This window comes from Gekko japonicus, unplaced genomic scaffold (assembly GCF_001447785.1).
Source record: "Gekko japonicus isolate JY-2015 unplaced genomic scaffold, Gekko_japonicus_V1.1 scaffold1072, whole genome shotgun sequence".
Classification (NCBI taxonomy): Eukaryota; Metazoa; Chordata; class Lepidosauria; order Squamata; family Gekkonidae; genus Gekko; species Gekko japonicus.
In genome coordinates, this window is record NW_015173154.1 from 411601 (window position 1) to 433936 (window position 22336).

At 47.6% G+C, this 22336-nt stretch overlaps 1 protein-coding gene across 1 annotated transcript in view; it reads left to right on the forward strand.

Moving 5' to 3' along the window:
- Positions 1-22336, forward strand: part of AKAP11 (A-kinase anchoring protein 11) — a 47565-nt gene that overhangs the window by 24611 nt on the left and 618 nt on the right. The gene's annotated exons all lie outside the window — the stretch shown is intronic.

Here is a 22336-nt window from a genome sequence, read left to right on the forward strand (position 1 = left end):
AGTTGCGAATGTGCCTCTATCCCCCCCCCCCCCCCCCGCAAGTCCTTCTGGCTCAACAGCTGGTGTCACACAGCTTGGCTGTCCTCTCCCCGGGTGTGGCGGCTTCTGAGGTGGGAGGAGAGAGATCCGAGGGGGGAAGGTAGAGATGGGTTGTGGGTACTGAGAGGGAAGGAAGCGGGAAGGAAAAGAGAAGATAGTGGGGACGGGGAAGATGAGACTGCTGGTCTCCCACTTGTAAGTATACAATTTTGTTCATATCCCGGTTTGGATAATCTTCTGGGTCCCATGTTAGGGTGGGAGAGAGACAAGCGAGGTATCAGAATAGAAAACATAAGACAAGTACAGGCCGATGTCTTCGAAATCCTAAGTGGTTGGCTTTGTGAGCTGAAGCGCCAGTGGACTGCGATGAGCTTTCCCTCGCTCTCCTGGGGCTCAGCTGCTGAGGTGCCCGTTTCAGGCCGCTTGCCGGCTTTTGCTCCCTCACTGTGATGGCTTCCTGCCTGTGATCCCTGTGTGTGGATCCTGGCTCTGGGAAAGTATGGAAGGGACACTGGGTGCACTGCCTAGTTGGGTTAAAAATGAATGATGTATGTGGAATTATATCACCAACCATCTGAATTGTGTAAGAGGGATATAAATAAGCCACTAGTATTTCAGTTTTAATGCTTTGTTCATTGATGTTTCCATTTTAAAATGCTGGTTACCTTTTGAGGTATGTGGCATTAAGATGTTGCACATTTTGGGCCAGATGGCACATTCCTTTAAAGAAATAATTTGGTCCCATAAAACATTTGTTGAGACAACAGTGGAGGCTTCTGACTCTGTGTATTAGGGACCTGTGGGAAAAATAAGAAAAATTCTGACTTCTCCTTAATCTCTGGTTGCACCAGGAGAGAGGGGAGTCAGGATGAAGTGGGCACCAAACTGGGGGACGGGGGAGGAAGATTAATGAACAGCAAGGTGTGAAGAACACTTACGGAGAAGTCGGTTCCACCAAAAGCAGTGGAGGGTGTTCACTACTTGCCAGTGTAAGAGCATCTAATTCAGTCAGCAATCCTTTGCAGGCACTTGACGTTCAGAATAACCTAGTGAGAGTGAACTTTGAATAAACTTGCCCATAGGGCTCAGCTGCATACTGTTAGTTTATTTGCTTTTTATATTCAGTGCCCCCCCCCGCCCCCAGCGCCACTTTGGGAACACCTGGTGGCTTACGAGTATCTCCTCTCCGTTTCATCCTGACAGCAACTCTGCGACTGGCCTGCAGTCACCAAGCGAGCCTCTCGGGTGGGGCGGGGGGGGGAGGCATTTTGAACTCAGATCCTCCCGGCTCCTCCTCCAGCATTCTAACCACAACCCCACACTGGGTGTTTCTGCTACAATTCTGCCTACATTTGTAATTAAGAGAGAAATAATTGAATGAGGTGGAATCTCCTTTATTTGATTTGATTTGTTTCATTATCTCTGAAACTCAGGCTGGATTACAAAATACAGGAAGCCATTCAATCAGACAGTTTAAAGCGGGGGGGGGGTCGAACTCATTTAGTATGAGGGCCGGATCTGACATAAATGAGACCTTGTTGGGCCGGGCCATGTGTGTCATAAAATGTTATGCCAGGGAGCGGAGATATAAACTTTATAAAGGACACAAACACAAAGGTGGTTTTTTTAACTTAAAAACATGCTTAAAACATCAGCACTCTTGCAATGTTTTGTTTATCTAACAGTGTCTGATAACTGACCCCTCTTGCTCTGAATGATCGCATCAAAATGTCTGTGCTGCTGCAATCTTGAGTATGCTGTTCAAGTGTGTCTCTGTAAACTGCAAACCTATGATGACGCAGCAGCAGCAGAACTGGGAGAAGAAGCAGAAGGCAGCCAGTTCCACTGTGGGCCTGGTAGAAGCACTCCAGGGGGGCCTGATCCTGCCCACAGACCGTATGGTTGAGACCCCTGGTTTAAAGAATGCAGCAAACAGTGCGGTGGGACTAGGATTAAAGAGCTGGGAACAATGCAGATAAGCAAAATAAGAAAAACCTGCCTGCTATCTATTTCAGTTGTTCTGTGTTAGCCAGCTTTTTAAAATGTATTGTTTATTAGCAGATATAAAAAATTATTTATTTATTTAATTTCATTTATACCCCGCCTTCCCCGCATGCGGGCTCAGGGCGGCTTACACAGGCACAACAGTGCAATAAAATATAACACATTAAAACAATTTAGGCACCCAAAGTGTGATAAAATTACACAGTTAACCACTTAAAACACAATTCAATCTTACAGGATGCATTGGTAGTTAAAATACTCACTCATTATTATATATCACAGTGAGGTCAACAGAAAGGGGGGAGGGGTGCCATAGGCCGAGATGTCCCAGTTGGCTAATCAGCCCACCCCGACGGCACTGCTCTGCGGTACACGATGGTGGTAATAGTGGCGGCGGAAGAAACTCAGATATGCAAATGAAAAGAATATGAGGTGAAAGCATATTTCCTTAATTATATGACAAAATGTTTCCTTTCACCCTTTCCTTTAAAAACAAGAGCATAAGAATTTCAAGAAACTTTGTTTAAAGTGTTAAGCAAGTTGCAAAATCGCGCATGCCCCCCAGGGGACATTGGAATTGTAAACTGAACCACAGCTTCATTTCAGGACACTTCAGGTGGTTAGATGCATTGTACACCCTTACTTGGAATTTCCGTTCTGTTCATCCATGCATTGCTCGCTCAGCACAACATTAGTCTCAGGAGATGTTAAATATAACAAAAATCCATTGGTACCTTAAAAGACTACTAGCATTTATTTCAATAGGAGCTTTCATGAGTCACCGCTCACTTCAGATTAGATCTACGCAAGGAAGACCACACTAGGCATCCTTCCTCGGGGGGCGGGGAGATCACGGGGCAGGGGGAGCTGAGGCAGAGAGGTTTGCTACAGACTCCATCATGAGTCTTTCAGGTGTAAATTCTCTGTGAGAGAGACAGTAATCAGGGAATGTGTCCTGCCAGAAATTCACATTCCCAATCATTTTGTTGTATGTACACCTAATGAATTCTTTATATCTCCTTGACAGGCATAGCACTTCCCAGTGATGTGAGTTTTCCCAAAAAATTGAAATGGGAAAACTTTCCAGAACCTTTCCCAAAATAGAGGAGACCTGTTTTAGTGTGTTTGTTTTGACTTCTATTTCGTGAACAATTTTTTAAAAGTACCCCACATTAATTTTATGTTGCAGTAGCAATAAAAACTTTAAGCTGAAATATATGGTTAGGGGGGGCAAGTAGTGAATTAAAAAATGGTTAGAGAAAAAAATTGGTTAGGGAAAAAAAAATCAAATTTGGATATATTCAAACAATAATAAAGAGAACTTTTCTCCCCTTCGCCTAATACTCCGGGATACCCAATGAATTTGATGGACAGTAGATTCGGAACAGGCAAAAGGAACTATTTCGCTCCAGTAGTCTAACTGTAGGACTCACTGCCAGGGAGCCGGGCGAGGGTCGCCAGCACAGGTGGCTTCAGAAGGGACTCAGACAGACTCACGGAGGATCGGGCCCACCCATGACTGCCAGCCATGACGGCTGAAGGGGGCTCTGGTGGGGCGCAGCCCTGCTGACCCATGAGCACTGCTCCGTTTGGACCTCTGAGGCATTCAGGCACCAATGGCTGCCTGAGTCTCTGTCCAGTGGGGCATCAGTCTCCTGCCCCTGTGGGGTTCTTCTGCTCTTTCGGTACCACTGCCGCCAAGAAGCCATTTTAGAAATAACCCACTGAGAGGACCAGTACTCTCACCTTCCCCTCTTGTGTGCCATTCTAAGATTTTGCCCAGTGTCTGCATTTCCGGCTACCCAGTGGCTGATGGCTTGCCATAATTGTGCTCTCCCAGGGCAGTAGCCATTTAGCAACTGACCACCTCCCTTCCCCAGGCACCTGTTTTAAATACTGTGTTAAAACGGTGGAGGTCTGTGTGGTGTGGTGTGGAGAAGGAATACCAGCCTTCAAACCAGTAAAGAGTTTATTGAAAGTAACAAGTCCACACATGTGCTCCACGCACAGTAGAGGACTGAGAAAGGAATACAAAGAAGAGGAGGAGATGATGATGATGATTGGATTTATACCCCGCCCTTCATTACCCAAAGGAGTCTCAGAGCAGCTTACAAACTCCTTTCCCTTCCCCTCCCCACAACAGACACCCTGTGAGGTGGGTGGGGCTGAGAGAGCTCTTGACAGAAACTGCTCTTTTTCAAGGACAGCTCTGACAGAACTGTGGCTTGCCCAAGGTCATCCAGCAGGTGCAAGTGGAGGAGGAGTGGGGAATCAAACCCGGTTCTCCCAGATTAGAGTCCGCACACTTAACCACTACATCAAACTGGCTCTTTTTTCGAGAACAGCTCTTATCAGAACTATGGCTTGCCCAAAGTCATCCAGCAGCTGCAAGTGGAGAGTGGGGAATCAAACCCGGTCCTCCCAGATTAGAGTCCGCACACTTAACCACTACACCAAACTGGCTCTTTTTTTGAGAACACCTCTTATCAGAACTATGGCTTGCCCAAGATCATCCAGCAGCTGCAAGTGGAGGATTGGGGAATCAAACCTGGTTCTCCCAGATTAGAGTCCATGCACTACACCAGGATAATAAAAATAAAAGTTTGTGTTGCCTTCAGTCCTTCAGTTGGACCATTTCACTAACCTTAAAAGTATAGCAGTTTGTTCTTAATGCCTCCTTAAAAAAATTTCTCGTAGCAACTTCAGTGCAATACTACTGTACTAGAAATAATGCCCGTTGCGGAAATAAATACAACGGGATCTAGAAAGAGGCTCTGGGAGAGTGCTCTGGCTTTGGGCAAACAGTGTCAGTTTCCTGTGGCGACCTCAGCAGGGTTTAATGACAGAGTCCACTGTTTTCTCCAGAGGGACTGATCTCTGCTACCTGAAGAGCATTTGTATGTTTGAGTTATCTGTAGCCCTCACCTGGAGAGTGGTAACCATTGTTACCCATTCTCCTCTCCCCTATGAGGTATGTTATGCAACTGAAAATTCCAACTGCCTTGCGGGGGGGGGGAGTTTGAGGTGTGGAATGGACTGAAGTCCAATCAGCTTCCATATGCAAAAGACCAGGTTGTCGCAGCAGTTGTGGTGTGGGCGGGACCCGGGCTTTGCCTTCTGATTGGTGGCGATATATGCTGAGGAGCAGTGCCATCAGCCATACACTAAGGGAGTGCATTTTAGAATTAGAACTTTGGCACCCACTATTCAATTATATATAAGGAGAGATATGATTTATTCTTCATCATCAAAAGTGTAGCTGCCAGTACAATTGTCTACTTATAATAAACCAATGCATCGAGGCATTGAACAACTCTGTCTCTTTTTGCCCTCTGTAATAACGATAAAGATAGTTTATGGTCTCTTTTTAGACCATATAGATTTAGTCAGTATTTTTGCCACATTTGTAGAACTTGCAATGAAACTACTATTGAAAGATTTTCCAACAAGAAAAGGAAATTTGGTAAAAATCATCATCTTAATGCAGTGTTCCCGAACTATTAGCCATGCATGGGCATCTACGTACATGCACTGGGACTTGAGTGAATTCACCTTGCAGTACAGCGGAAGGGAGTACCTCAAAGCGGGCTCTGGAAAAGGCCCATCTATAGGGCTCATGGGTAATGTTAAATAAATAAGGGGCAGCACTAAAATTAGGCCAAGACTCTAGATTTCTGAAGTTCTTGGGTAGTGAAGCTTCTTCATTTTGTAATTCAGTGTCATGAAGCCTCTATGTGATAGCTATTCTTGCCTTGTATAGGCTTCTGGGAGTAGGCCAATCTGATTTTGTTGTTGTTGTTCAGTCACACAGTCGAGTCCGACTCTTTGCGACCCCATGGACCAGATCACGCCAGGCCTTCCGTTCTTCTGTTGTCCTCTGAAGTTGGCTCAATTTCATGTTCGTTGCATCTATGACACTGTCTAACCATTTCATCCTTTGCCGTCCCCGTCTTCTTTGACCTTCAATCTTTCCCAGCATCAGGGTCTTCTCCAGTGAGTGCTCCCTTCTCATTTGGTGGCCAAAGTATTTGAGCTTCAGTTTCATTATCTGGCCTTCCAGGGACAAGTCAGGGTTGATTTCTTTTAGGATTGACTGATTGGATCTTCTTGCAGTCCAAGGGACTCTCAAGAGTCTTCTCCAGCACCATAGTTCAAAAGAATCTATTTTTCGGCGCTCGGCCTTCCTTATAGTCCAACTCTCGCAGCCATACATGACTACTGGGAATACCATTGCTTTGACCATGCAGACTTTTGTTGGCAGGGTGATGTCTCTACTTTTTATCATGCTGTTTAGGTTCGCCATCGCTTTCCTCCCAAGGAGCAGGCATCTTTTAATTTCATGGCTGCTGTCACAGTCTGCGGTCATCTGTGATACTTCCACAACTTCCCCTTCTATTTGCCAAGGAGTGATGGGGCCGGATGCCATGATTTTTGTTTTTTTGATGTTGAGCTTCAAGCCCACTTTTGCGCTCTCCTCTTTTACCCTGAGATCCGGTTCTAACTGTTGCTTCTTGGCCCTTATACAGGTTTCTCAAGAGACATGTGAGGTGGTCTGGTACTCCCATCTCTTTAAGGACCTGCCATAGTTTGTTGTGATCCACACAGTCAAAGGCTTTAGCATAGTCAATGAAGCAGAAGTAGATATTTTTCTGGTACTCTCTTGCTTTCTCCATAATCCAGCGAATGTTGGCAATATGATCTCTCGTTCCTCTACCTCTTCGAAACCCAGCTTGTACTTCTGGTAGTTCTCTATCCACGTACTGTTGAAGCCTAGCTTGTAGGATCTTGAGCATGACCTTGCTAGCGTGTGATATGAGTGCAATTGTGCGATAGTTTGAACATTCTTTGGCATTGCCCTTCTTTGGGATTGGAATGTATACTGATCTTTTCCAATCCTGTGGCCACTGTTGCGTTTTCCAAATTTGCTGGCAAATTGCGTGCAGCACTTTAACAGCATCATCTTTTAAGACTTTGAATAGCTCAGCTGGGATACCATCACCTCCACTAGCTTTGTTGTTAGTAATGCTTTCTAAGGCCCATTTAACTTCACATTCCAGGATGTCTGGCTCGAGGTCAGTGATTATACCGTCGTGGTTGTCAAGGACATCGAGGTCTTTCTTGTATAGTTCTTCTGTGTATTCTTGCCATCTTTTCCTAATCTCTTCTGCTTCTGTTAGGTCCCTACCTTTTTTGTCCTTTATCATTGCCAGCTTTGCATGAAACGCTCCCTTGATTTCTCCAATTTTCTTGAAGATTTTACTTATTAAGATATTTACTTATTATTTTACTTATTAAGAATTTGTGTGGACCGGGCAGGGTAAGGGTCCAAGGCTAAAACCCTTTGGGTTGTAATGAATTTTTAGCCAGAGTGTTATAGCCTTTGCTTCAACTCTGAGTAGACCAGCCTCTTGCCTAAGTGTTACATTAGAAGTGCTTCTAGGAATGCCAAATAGATTAAGGAATTTAAACTGAACCCTTTCAAGGGTCTTTAGATTGGCGGAAAGTCCGATTTGTGATCCGTACAGGAGTTGAGCCAATGATTTTGCCTGGAAGGTTTTTAAGGCCATGGGGAGAAAGCCTGCACCTTTCCTTCTAAATAATCTAAGAATGGCATTTGCACTTCTCTCTTCCAAGTTAGCTGATGAGGACAGATGTGCTGAGAATTTGGAATTATAAGAAAAGGTAATGCCTAAGTATTGAAAGTTCTTAACTTGATCTATGGCATTTCCTTTAATATTCCAATTGAACTTCATGAATGAGTTACCAAAACGGACAATTTTAGTTTTAGCAAAATTAATAGTTAATAATTCGGTGTCACATTGCTCTTTAAATTTTACTAGGGCTCACTTCAGGCCAATCCTTGTCTGGGATAAAAGAACAGCTTCGTCAGCATACATTAAAATTGGAACCTTTCTGCTACCTGAGAATGAGGGAGCATGAGTATCAATTGAATGAAGGCATGTGATTAACATAGATGTTAAATAAAAAGGGAGCCAGAAGGCAACCTTGTCTGACTCCTTTTTTGCACTGGAATTGTTTTCGATAGTTTCTCATCTTGTGTGAGCCTTATTTGGATTTTATTGTTTTCATGCAGTTTAATTAATAGAAGCAATAGCCTTCTATTGATACCCATGTCAGCCAATTTGGCCCAAAACCTTTCCCTAGAAACAGAATCAGAGGTCCACGAAGGCCGCATACAAGGTATTCTTCCAATGTTTCCCATATTTAAAAATAAAATAATTTAGGACCAAGCAATGATCAATAGTAGCGCGACTGGGTATGAAACCAGCTTGTTCAGTTTCAAGTAAGTTGCTATAATCTAGCCATTCACACAGCTTCTGACAGAGATGTTTAGTATATAACTTACAAATCACATTCAGGAGACTAATTGGTCTGTAGTTTGAAGGGTCGGAAGGGCTACCCTTTTTAAATAAAGGAACAATTATAGCCAAGCCCCAGTCTTTAGGAATCTGAGTTGAGGCATCTATATAAGAGAAAAGATTTGCCCACCAATCTATGTGCTCAGCAACTATAAAGTCGTGTCCTTCCCTTTATCCTGTCCGTGACTCCAGTGGTGTTTGAGGCATGGCCATTGTGACGGCCGCCCACTGAGAAAAATGCTCATAAATACTGCACAGTTGTGCAGACTATGAACAGACCACCTCTCCAACATTCTCCGTACCATCATAGGGTTGGGTCAGCAGGTAATGTGGGGGGAATCTGTTCTAATCCTTACACAACACTTCAGTTTCCTTGCCACTGCTCTAGATTCTGTACTGAGAATCCACCAGAGGGCAGACCATTAAGTATCGTTGCCTGAGTGTTCAGTTTTCTGTTTGTTCACCTCCAGATAACACACACTGTTAAAAGTTGTTCGGTCTCATGCTTCAGTTATGGCCATAGGGTTTTTTTTGTCAGGTTGAGAATTTGACCTCCTCAACCCTCTTGTGTAGTCAGATTTGTGATTTGCTCTCAGACATGGAGGGAAAGCCTGTTAGCAGGGTTTTTTTTCCCCAGCAGTTATCCCAATGTATGTAGTTTTGTACATAGACAATCCGTTTTGGAATAGGGAGCTTGCTGTGCTCAGACACAGGTCAGCAAGATCTGGCCTCAAGCCAGTGATTCCCTTGTGCATAAAAATTCTAGAACTCCGAGCCATGAGATGTCTTAGTGGCTGGCAAGAACATAGTAAAAGGGAAAGTGGTCTGGATTATGAGACTGTCACAGCCATATGTTACAGAAACAACACAAGAGGTTCTGCGTGTCTCAAACTCTGTGCTGAACCCAGTCTTATTTGGGAATGATTCCTCAACCAGAATGTAAGGTTACAGACCATTCACTTTGTAGAGGCGGAGAGTGTAATTGTAGACACCTTAAGCAGGACTCCTACAGAGAATCACAAGTGGATGACCTAAGCAAATATCTACTTTCTAGATTCACACTGCGGGGGTGGTCCCATATTAGATCTCTTTGCCATAGTTCAAAACACATATTTATTATTTGTTTTTTAGGTTTGTATTTTAAATTGCTCTTCCCTGCGTAACAGGACTCTGGATGGTGTACAATAATACAAATATACATATATGAATAATAAAACCGTAAGACCTAACAAGGTGACGTTACGTCCACTGATGATGCCACTGCCCTGCAGGGGGGGGAGGCAGGAAGACAGGAGTGCCAGACCAATGGAAACCCTCGCTGCTCTCAACCAAATGCCTGGTGAAACATCTTTGCCGTGCAGGCCCTGCGGAATTGCGTTAGATCCCTTAGGGCCCAGACGTTATTTGGCAGAGAGTTCTACCGGGTTGGGGCCAGGGTGGAAAATGCTCTGGCCCTGGTCAAGGACAACCAGATGTCTCTTGAGCCAGGGACCAAAAGCAGGTTCTTATCAGCTGAACATAATGCTCTCTTGGGGGGGGGGGATACCAGGAAAGATGGTTCTCAAGGTATATGGGTCCCAGACCATTTAGGGCTTTAAAGGTTAATACCAACACCTTAAACCTGATCTGGTACTCCACCGGAAGCCAGTGCAGCTCACGCAGCACAAGTTGAGTGTGTGCTATTCGTGGCGTCCTGGTGAGGAGCCACAACGCTGCATTCTGGACCAGTTGGAGTTTCCGGTCAGTCTCAAGGACAGCCCTACGTAGAGGAAGTTACAGTAGTTTAGTCTGGAGGTGAGCGTTGCATAGATTACTATGGCCAGGTCTGGGCGAGACAGGTGAGGGGCCAGTTGCCTGACCTGGCGTAGCTGGAGGAACACCAGTCTGGCAACATTTGTAATCTGGACCACCATTGATGAGGTGTCCAGAATCACATCCAAGCTCTTGATGGTGCCGATGTTAAGGGAGTCGACATCTGAAATCCCACCCAGCCACAGAACCTCCATCTTAGTAGGATTTAGTCTCAGCTGGCTCTGTTTTAACCGTAGAATCATAGAGTTGGAAGGGGCCATACAGACCATCTAGCCCAACCCCCTGCCCAATGCAGGACCAGCCTAAAGCATCTCTATAGAATCATAGAGTACACCACAGCATCCAGCCGGCCACCTACCAACAGAGATAGCTGGGTGTCATCAGCATACTGGTGACACTCCAGCCTGAAACGCCACACCAATTGGGTGAGGGGTTGCATGTAGAGGTTAAACAACATTGTAGAAAGGTTTGCCCCTCTGAGGAACCACACATACTAGTGGGTATCTAGTTGACACTCCCTCTCCCAGCACCACCCTTTGTTCCTAGCCTTGGAGAAATTATGTAAGCTATTTCAAGACTTCCCCACAAACTCCTACATCGGAGAGGCAGTGGGTCAAAAGGTCGTGATTAACCGTGTCCAACGCTGTTGTAAGATCAAGCAATAGCAATGCTGACCTGCCTTGGTTCAACTGTCTGCAGAGATTGTGAGAGCGACCAAGGCCATCTCTGTCCCGTGACCAGGGGGGAAACTGGATTGGAATGGGTCCAGCACCATTACGTCATCCCGGAAATTAAAGAGCTGTTCTGCTACCACTCTCTCAATTACCCAGAAACAAAAGATTCAAGACTGGGTGGTAATTGGAAGGATCCATAGGATCTAATGTTGGTTTCTTTAAGAGTGGTAAAACCACAGGCTCTTTCTGTCCCTCTGGGTAGACCCCTGAATCCAGGGACAGATTGATAATGTCCACTAGAGGGCTCACCACTGCCTTAACCAACTATGAAGGGTATGGGTCTAAGAGGCATGTGGTCGGCCTAACAGCACCCAGAATCCTGTCAACATAGAATCATAGTTGGAAGGGTCTTCCAGGGTCATCTAGTCCAACCCCCTGAATGCAGGAAATTCACAAATACCTCCCCCTCCACACCCACAGTGACCACTGTTCCATGCCCAGAAGATTACAAAAAACCTCCAGGATTCCTGGCCAAACTGGCCTGGAGAAAAATTGCTTCCTAACCCCAAAGTGGCAATCAGCATTTCTCTGGGCCAGAAGAGCAAAGCACTGAGGCAACCCTTCCTGCTCTCCCTCTCATGATCTGCCTAAGTTCACACAATCAGCATTGCTGTCAGATGGCCATCTAGCCTCTGTTTAAAAATCTCCAAAGAAGGAGTACCCACCACCTCCCGAGGAAGCCTGTTCCACTGAGAAACTGCTCTGTCAGGAAGTTCTTCCTAATGTTTAGCCAAAAACTCTTCTGATTTAATTTAAACCCATTGGTTCTGGGGCAACAGAAAACAACTCCACACCATCCTCTATATGACAGCCCTTCAAGTACTTGAAGATAGTTATATCACATCTCAGCCATCTCCTCTCCAGGCTAAACATACCCAGCTTTCCTCATAGGATTTGATCTCCAGACCCCTCACCATCTTCGTTGCCCTCCTCTGGACATGCTCCAGCATGTCTATATCTTTCTTAAATTGTGGTGCCCAAAACTGAACACAGTACTATAGGTGAGGTCTAACCAGAGCAGAGGAAAGTGGTACTATCACATCTCGTGATCTGGACACTATGCTTCTGTTGATGCAGCCCAAAATCACATTTGCCTTTTTAGCAATTGCATCACACTGCTGACTCATTTTCAGTGTATGGTCTACTAAGACCCCTAGATCCTTTTCGCACATACTGCTGCCAAGACAAATCTCCACCAATCTATAATTATTCATTTGATTTTTTCTACCTAAATGCAGAACTTTACATTTATCCCCACTGAAATTCATTTTATTTCTTATAGCCCAGTTTTCCAACCTGCCAAGATCATCCTGTATCCTGACTCTGTCTTCTACCGTATTTGCTACCCCTCCCAATTTAGTATCATCTGCAAATTTAATAAGCATTCCCTCTATTCCTTCATCCCAATCATTTTTAAGGATGTTGAACAAAACATGCCTCAGGACAGAGACCTGAGGCACACCACTTGTCACTCCTGATAAGGTTAGTCTGACATGCTGATTCTTAGTAATCACAGCCATCCTTTCTAAATGCTTGAGGACTGTCTGTTTATTTCTTCTACAACTTTCCCAGGTATAGATGTCAAGCTGATGGGTCAGTAATTACCTGGATCCTCCTTTTCCCCCTTCTTGAAGATGGGGACAACATTTGCCTTTTTCCAATCTTCTAGCACCTCACCTGTTCTCCAAGAATTCTCAAAAAGAATGGACAGAGGCTTAGAAATTACATCCACAAGTTCTTTTAGTACCCTTGGATGCAGTTCATCTGGCCCCGAGGACTTAGTTTCATTTAAAGGAACTAAGTGCTTATGTACTACCCCCATGCTGATCCTAAGCTGCAGCAGTTCTGTTTTTGCCATATTGAGCAACGTTTCCCTCACAAGAGAAGACAGAGGAAAAGTAGGAATTGCGCCGTTGTGCCCTCTCTTCATCCCCTGTTACAATTTCACTTTCCTGTCCCTGCAATGGGCCTACCATGTCATTGCTCTTTTTCTTGCTTTGAACATAAGAAAATAACCCTTTTTTGTTGTTTTTAGCATCTCTTGCTAGCCTAAGATCATACTGAACTTAGCTTTCCTAACCCTCTCTCTTCAAGTACTGGTTTTTTGTGTATATTCATCCTTGGTTATAAAGCCCTCCTTCCACTTTCTGAATGAGTCTTTTTTTATTTCTCAAGTCTTTAGAAAGCTTATGGAGCCACCTTGGCTTTTTTAGGCTACTTTAGTACATCAGCCCAGGAGAGTCGGCTGAAGCTATCAAATACTGTATCCAAAAGCGCCAAAGGGCCTCCAGTTCACTTAGTGTATCAATACTGGCTGGGAAGTTGTGGCAGAGTGATGACTTTACCTGCAAAGAAAATCACTAAAGCCTCACAGCTGATAGTCAAATCCCTAGTATTTTGGGTTCTCAGTGAGAGAAGTTAGAGATCTAGGCCCCGGTCACACGGGAGAATTTGCCCCGCAGGAGGGACAGATCGGGGGCACATCAAGCAGGCGTGATCACACCGCAACATCTGGGAAGTGTCACGCCCCCGTTCCTGATCCACCCCTTTGGCTCATAAACGTGCATTAAAAAGGTACTACCCAAAGAGCACTACCTTCTGGATGAAGCGCAGCAACTCCAGAGATCTGATCGGGGAAGCGCTGGTAGCCTGTCACAGCCAGCGGCGTTCCCCGTCCCACGCATGCGCACCAACATGCAACATCTGTTTTGCTGCACTACGTCTGATCAGCTGCCGAAAGCCAGAGCACAGAGCCACGGGGGCGCGTTGGAGCACGCTCCCGTGGGTTTTTTGCTCCGGTTCTGCTTTGCCTCCCTTCAGCGGCACAGTATCCTGCTCGTGTGACCGGGACCTTAGTTATCCTAAACAATTGTATTAGGTGAGAGCTAGCAGATGCAATGGAGGCTGCATAAAATTCCTTCTTTGCAGCCTCCACCGCCCACTCATAAACGTCCTATGAGATGTTCTTGCAGCCTTGTCACAAGTACGGGTGCCAAGCTTGCTCTAGTTCCTCCAGCACATCTGTATAGATAAGCATTTCGGCGCGCAACAGCAAAAGCACAGAAAGGAATGCAGTAGCAATTAACCTGAAAGGAATGCAACAGCAATTAACAAGACACAGACCAACCTCCCCAACTTCCATGGCAGCATGGCTGACATACTGCCCTCTCAGAAATCAGCTTCCCCCGACCATTCCGAGAGATCTCCCGGTCATTCCAGGAGGTCTCCCGGTTTGTCCGGGAAGTCGCTATGGAACTGTCGTAACAGCTCAGGGGCCCAAATATCCTCTACTTCTACCCATTCTAGGTGCTGGGGTCCAAAATCCACCCACCCAACCAAATACATCAACTTTCCCCGTTTGATCTTAGAGTCCAGAACTTTAGATATCTCATAATGTTCCTCACCCTCAATCATGATAGGAGGGGGCACCGGTTTCGATGGACGGCAGGAGCTGGAACCCAAATCTTTCTTCAGGAGGCTGAAATGAAATACAGAATGAAATTTTCTCAAATTATTTGGCAAGTCCAAATCTACAGCAACATCATTGATGACCTTTTTCACCTTAAACGGCCCAATATATTTCCAACCCAGCTTCCGACTTGGCCGTAACATCTTGATATTTTTAGTAGAAACATACACAAAGTCACCAGGCTGTAGAGCCCAACCCTACACCCTTCTCTTATCAGCCTGCGCTTTATATGCTTCTTTGACAGCTGTCAAAGTCTTACACAGTAGAGGCCAAGAGTCCTGCAATTGTTTACACCATTGAGCAGCGTCCCCCGGCCCCATGTCCGTGTCCCCTTCCAAGAATGGGACAGGCGGGCTGTCATAACCATACAGCGCCTTAAACGGGACATCCCCATGGAAGAAAGACAAGTATTATTATAACAGAATTCGGCTAGGGGCAACAAGTCATTCCAATTATCCTGTTGATAGTTAGCAAAACAACGCAGGTATTGTTCCAAAGTTTGATTAACTCTCTCAGTCTGGCCGTCGGTTTCCGGATGGTAAGCGCTGCTAAGGCCTCGCTCCACTCCCATCAGTTTCATCAGCTCCCCCCAGAACCGGGAGACTAACTGGGTCCCCCGGTTGGAGACCAGCTTGGTGGGGAGCGTGTGTAACCTCACCACGTGCAGGAGGAATGCTTTTGCAGTGTTTTAGCCATGGGTAGTGAAGCGACCGGAATGAAATGTGCTTGCTTAGAAAAGAAATCCACTACCACCCAAATTACAATCATCGATTTGCTCGGTGGTAAGTCAATTATAAAACCCATAGAGATAACTTCCCAGGGTCGACTCGGAGTAGGAAGCGGGTGTAACAGTCCCGGGGTTTTTCCCGGTCTGGGTTTACTCATGGCATAGATTTGGCACGACTTAACAAAGGAGGACAAATCCTTGCGCATTTGTGGCCACCAAAACTGCCTTTGGAGTAATTGAAGGGATTTAACAAATCCCGAGTGTTCGAACAGTTTGGAGCCATGCACTGCCTATAACACCTCCCCCCTGAGTGAGAAGGGAACGAACAGCTTATGTCCCCGGTACCAACAGCCATTGTCTCGTATTTCAAAATCTCCCTCCGCTTCAAGAACTTCTTTATCCCCTCTGAAAGGGCGGAGGCGAATTTACTGTGCCAAGTGTCTGTTTCCTCCTTCCTCGCCCCAGCAGGAGTGCAACATCATAGGAGGAGGAGGATTTAGGCGGGCTTGGTTGCGAGTCGTCACCGTCCCACCCAGCTGTGAGGGTGTGAACACCGAGTCCAAGACAACATCCCGTTGGCTGTCGTGTTCGGGTAGGCGGGACAGGGCGTCAGCCAAGAGTTTGCAGAACCCGGGAAATGGTGCAAGGTGAATTGAAACTTGGAAAAGAAATCGGCCCACCGGAGCTGTTTGGCATTGAGGCATCGAGGTGTTTTAAGAGTTTCTATGTTCTTATGATCAGTCCACACCTTGAACGGGACCCTCGCCCCCTCCAGCCAGTGCCTCCACGTGGATAGGGTGAGCTTTAATGCCCCTGCCTCCTTTTCCCATACTGACCAGTTACACGCCGTGTCATTGAACTTCCTTGACACGTAAGCTAATGGATGCAACAATCCATCCCCCCCTTCTTGTAAAATCGCCCCCCCCCCCATGGCAACATCAGACACATCAGTTTGCACAACAAATTTTTCTGTTTCATCGGGGTGGGAAAGAACCGGTTTGGAGGTGAACAAGGCTTTGAGGCGATCGAACGCCTCCTGACACTCTTTACTCCATGGCAGCGTGGCGCTTGGCTTAGTAGCCTCAGGGCCCTTCCCCTTAGTTTTTAGGAGATCTGTGAGGGGTAAACTGAAGTAAAAAGGTTCTGTAGAAGTTCGGAAAACCGAGGAAGGATTGGAGCTGTTGTCAGGTTCGGGGTACCCCCCAACCCAACACGTCATGAACTTTCCCCAGGTCCATCTCTAGGCCCTGATCAGAGATTCGATATCCCAAAAAGTCAATGTGCATTTTGTGGAATTCACATTTAGACAGCTTAGCGAATCGTTTGTGGTTGTGCAACGTGGTTAGAACCTCCCTCACCAATTTCATGTGTGAAGGTAGGTTGGGGGAGTACAGCAATATATCATCTAGGTAAACAAGCGCCCCCTTGAATAAGTGCTTGTGCAACACTTCATTGATCAGGTTCATAAAGACCCCCGGGGGGCCCTGAAAGCCGAAGGACATCACCCAGTACTCGAACTGGCCGAGGGGTTGTTGAAAGCAGTCTTATGCTCATCCCCTTCCCTGATGTGCACCCGAAAGTAGGCATCTCGAAGGTCCAGCTTGGAGAATATTTTCCCTTTAGCCGCCTTAGCGAGCAAGTCTTTAATCAATGGCATAGGATAGGCATTAGTGGAAGACACTGCATTTAAACCCCGGTAATCCGTGCAGAGTCGTAGCCCCCCATCTTTTTTTTTCTGGAAGAGCACCGGGGCCGTGTAGGGGGACGAGGCCGGTCGGATAAACCCATGGGCTAAGTTCTTGTCAATTAACTTGCGTAGTTCCTCCTTTTCGGCCAGTCCCATCGTATAAATGCGCCCCTTGGGGAGTTTCTGTCCCGGTAACAGTTCAGTGCTACAGTCGGAATGTCTATGCAGGGGGAGTTCATCCGCCTCTTCCTCCTCCTCGAACACCCTAGCCAAATCCTGATACTCAGGAGGAATGGTGAGCAGTTCCTCCTGAGCTAGACATACTCTAGGGTTTTCGGCTATCGGCTGCTGGCCCCACTCCGGGTTCCAACTGTGGCCCCGGCACTTAGGTGAAATGAACTGTACCTTCCCTTCGTCCCACAAGATGTAGGGATCATGCCCGTGCAGCCACGGGGCCCCGAGGACTAGTGGGAACGTGGTGGCTGAGGTGATCACAAATTCTCTGTCCTCCCAGTGATCCCCCGCCCCGATTTGCAACTGCACAGTCTCGTATTCACATGGATCTTTCATTGTAGAGCCATCCATTTGTGTAAAGATCAGGGGATCTTTCAACTTTACTGCCCCAGCCTCCAACCCCGTAACCAGGAAGGGGTTGATCAGATCCCTCCCACACCCCGAGTCAATCAAGGCTCTCACCCGTATATGCGTTCTAAGGCTGGGGTTAATCAAACTCACAGTCACAAAAAATAGGGAGGGAAAGCTGCTCACCACATTTGGCGCCTCCGGGATCGGGCCCTGCTGCTCCGCACCTCTTACAGCAGGACCAATCCATTTCCCGCCGGCTCGGGGTCGTCTCTGCTGGATTCCGCCTCTCCGCTGGAACCGGGACATTGGGTGGGCCCGGTTGCGGGGCGTCCTTGGGCCGGGGCAGTTGCTGTGGTGGGGCCGACGGGGCAACTGACCCTGCGGGGACCGCCAGTCAGGCCTCCCTCTCCTCCCTGATGGCTTGGATTACCAGCTGCGGGATTGCCTGGATGACGTCCTCCAACGTCCGCTGCATTTGCCGTCTCTCTCGATCCGACACCTCCATCCACTGGGCTAGTTCCAACCCCTCCTCCGGGGACACCTGGCCACTTCTCACCTTCGTCCTCTCTGTCACCCATGACCCGGGTAACAGCTCGAATGGTGCCCCAAAGGGAGGGGAACCCCCCCTGCCCCGGAAAATCCCCGGTCAAATCAGCTGTCCCTCGGTGGTCCCTGCGTGAGCATATAAGTCTCGGCAGTAGAGTCCGGGTGAAACTGGCTCCAGCTGGAGCTTGGCCAATAACCATGGCTGGGTGGCCGCCTCGGCCCCGTCGGGGTCAGGAACACCAAGGTCGATGTCGCCTTAGGAACGGCTCCCGTATCAGTGGCAGTTACCGGCGGCGTGGTAGTCACCGGCACCGTCGACTGGGTCGTGGGGGTCCCCTGACCAGTCGTGGTAGGAGTCGGGACCCCCCTGGAGTCGTCTTTCTCAGGAATCGGTTTCTCCTCTCCATCGCTCATCTCGGTTGTAGAGAGATGCACGGAGATAGAGAATGGAGGATTCTTAACAGAATGTCAGAACCCACAGCCAACAACGAAGTACACGCATTCAGGAATGGTTATACTTTTATTGCAGAGCTAAAGATGCAGTATCATAGGCACTGTTGAGAATGGCGGCGGCCCCATAGGCATAATAGGATATAGGGCATTTGTATGCGCCCCCGCACAGCACTGGCCAATTAGGCACCCTCCCGCACGCGGGTTAAGCTTAGGGACCGTTAGGTAGCTGTAGCTGAGAACTAACACTCTCCCACGACATCTAGGGGAAACCTAGACAATACAACTTCCTCCTACACATCTGTATAGATAAGTGTTTCGGCGCACAGCAGCAAAAGCACAGAAAGGAATGCAGTAGCAATTAACCTGAAAGGGAATGATGCAACAGCAATTAACCAGACACAGACCAACCTGCCCAACTTCCATGGCAGCATAGCTGACACTCTGTCTCTACGGCCGAGCATAAATATCCACTCACTGCCTAGACAGGCGGGGTCTGGGGCACCCAACCAAGCCTTCCGGCAAAGTGGTCTGACTGCGGCACTTCCTCTGAAGCAATCAAAGCCATAGACATCATGCTGTGCTTTCTGCTCCTTGGCAGGAGGGACCTCAACTCTACTGGAGATACCTTTCAGTGTCTGGCAAGGGGCTGTTTTTTACACACACCCCTCCTGAGAGCCAGTCTGGTGTCGTGGTTAGGAGCGCAGACTCTAATCTGGGAGAACCGGGTTTTATTCCCCCACTCCTCCATTCGCAGCTGCTGGATGACCTTGGGCAAGTCATAGTTCTCTTAGAGCTGTTCTCTCAGCCCCACCTACCTCACAGGGTGTCTGTTGTGGGGAGGGGAAGGGAAAGGAGTTTGTAAGCCACTCTGAGTGAAGGGCGGGGTATAAATCCAATCTCCTCCTTCTCCTCCTCCTCTTCTTCTAATTTATTTTTATTACCAATTTTTTCAACAGACCTCCTCCTCCTCCTTTTTTTGTGATTATGAGGGTCATCCACAAGAAGAAACAGGACAAGTGCTCTGGCACACACATAGTTTAGTATTGACCCAGACATAGTTGCTTTACCATGCTACTGTTGATGTCCAGGAGACAAACTTAGATCTTCCAGGCTTTATGTTCTGTTGTGTCAGGAGGAGGGCATTTTTCACAGCTCTTTTCACGGCAAAGGATGAGATGGTTGGACAGTGTCATCGACGCAACGAACATGAAATTGAGCCAACTTCAGAGGACAGCGGAAGACAGGAGGGCCTGGCGGGAGCTGGTCCATGGGGTCGCGAAGAGTCGGAGCGACTCAACAACAACAACAACAACTGTGCGACTCAACAACAACAACAACAATGCTCTGTACAGATGCTTGAGGGGCAGAGCCCACTCTGGTGAAAGATCGGCTTTCTCCAAAAGGGCAGGCTCCATAATGCAGCCATGTGCATGGAATAGTGGGGGGCGGAAGGCAAAGAATAACAATTGCTCCAGACGCCCATGCTTAGATCATTGGAGGACCAACCTGTGCAGTGGCCAGGACAAGAAAGAAGGTACCTTCTGGACCAGTTGTCAGAGATGACTGTTGAGAGCACCCTGCTGGTGGCTGCATTCCTCCTTGGCCAGAGAGCCTCTCAACTCCAGCTCAGACTCGTCTCAGAGAAGACTGAGGTGTAGGAGGCCGACGATACAGCCAGCCAGGGAGTGCGGAGTCAGCCTGTCCTGCCATATGTGGGCTTTTGTTCTCCCGAGAGGAGCAGCTCAAGCTTGGGACCAGTTTACAGAGTCCAGCCAGCTTTGGTGGCTGTTGTTGTTCAGTCGCACAGTCGAGTCCGACTCTTCGCGACCCCATGGACCAGCTCCCGCCAGGCCCTCCTGTCTTCCGCTGTCCTCTGAAGTTGGCTCAATTTCATGTTCGTTGCGTCGATGACACTGTCCAACCATCTCATCCTTTGCCGTCCCCGTCTTCTTTGACCTTCAATCTTTCCCAGCATCAGGGTCTTCTCCAGTGAGTGCTCCCTTCTCATTTGGTGGCCAAAGTATTTGAGCTTCAGTTTCATTATCTGGCCTTCCAGGGAACAGTCAGGGTTGATTTCTTTTAGGATTGACTGATTTGATCTTCTTGCAGTCCAAGGGACTCTCAAGAGTCTTCTCCAGCACCATAGTTCAAAAGAATCTATTCTTCGGCGCTCGGCCTTCCTTATAGTCCAACTCTCGCAGCCATACATGACTACTGGGAATACCATTGCTTTGACCATGCGGACTTTTGTTGGCAGGGTGATGTCTCTGCTTTTTATCATGCTGTTTAGGTTCGCCATCGCTTTCCTCCCAAGGAGTAGGCGTCTTTTAATTTCATGGCTGCTGTCACAGTCTGCGGTGATCTGGGATCCCAGGAACGTGAAGTCTGTCACCACTTCCACGACTTCCCCTTCTATTTGCCAAGGAGTGATGGGGCCGGATGCCATGATCTTAGTTTTTTTGATGTTGAGCTTCAAGCCCACTTTTGCGCTCTCCTCTTTTACCCTGAGCAAGAGGCTCTTAAGGTCCTCTTCACTTTCTGCCATCAGAGTGGTATCGTCTGCATATCTGAGGTTGTTGATCTTTTCCCCAGCAATCTTAATTCCGGCTTGTGATTCATCCAGGCCAGCATTTCGCATGATGTACTCTGCATATATATTAAATAAGCAAGGTGACAATATACATCCTTGTCGTACTCCTTTTCCTATGCTAAACCAATCAGTTGTTCCATATCCGGTTCTAACTGTCGCTTCTTGGCCCTTATACAGGTTTCTCAAGAGACATGTGAGGTGGTCTGGTACTCCCATCTCTTTAAGGACCTGCCATAGTTTGTTGTGATCCACACAGTCAAAAGCTTTAGCAGGGTGGCTGTACCCGTTTCTTTCTTGAGAGGTGGGATGTGGTCGCAGCCATGCTGTGTGCAAGTCTAGATTAGACTACTGTGTTGCATTCTGCAGGGCTCTGTCTTTGAAGAGGGTGCAGAAGCTTCCCTGAGAATGAAATGCAGCAGCCACATTGTAGGCATTGATCACCTGACCAGCCTTTGTCAGGTGTCCACTGCCCTGACCTGGAGGGCCCAGGCTGGCCTCATCTTGTCAGGTTTCAGATGCTCAGCAGGGCCAGCCCCGGTGGGTACTTGGATGGGAGACCACGCCCAGGGAGTCCAGGGTCACTCTAGGCAAAGGCAGGCAAAGGCAAATCGCCTCTGCTCATCTTTTGCCTTGAAAACCCTACAGGGTTGCCGTAAGTCGGCTGCAGTTTGATGGCCCTTTCCACCATCAGCGGCATGAAAAGAATCAGACTAGTTGCCTAGGTACTTCAGGGCCCGTGTCAGACTCGGGTTCGCCTTCTGTTATGCTTTCTATACCTGTAGTATTAATAACCTGTTTTAGGTACCCCACACCCCTGTTCCCTTCCCCCCAGATGTACGCTTATCGCTCACCCTCACTGACATTCCTGGTGGGAGGGAGGGGGGAGGGAGACTGTGGGAGGGAGGGGGACTGTGTGAATGTCTGTAGTTTAGGGAGGCAACACTGGTAACCTTTTTCCCAAGCAGCACCTCGCGGATCTTTCACATGAGAGTGTCCTTGAAGAAGATAAGACTTTGAATGGCTAGTTGAACCACTGTAACTGTCCGGGTTCTTAGAATTGCTTATACTTATGACTGTGTGACGTATGCCTGGAATGTGGACATTAGTTATACACTGGGTTCCCTGAGGCTGGACGAGTATTTGTCAGAGATGCTCTAGGCTGGTCCTGCATTGGGCAGGGGGCTGGACGAGATGGTCTGTAGGGCCCCTTCCCCACTCTGTGTGATTCTATGATTCCGTCTTCTGGTTGAGCCCCTTCACTTGGACTCTGAAAAGGTCACGCCCTGGAAACCTTGTTGACCTCTGAGGTG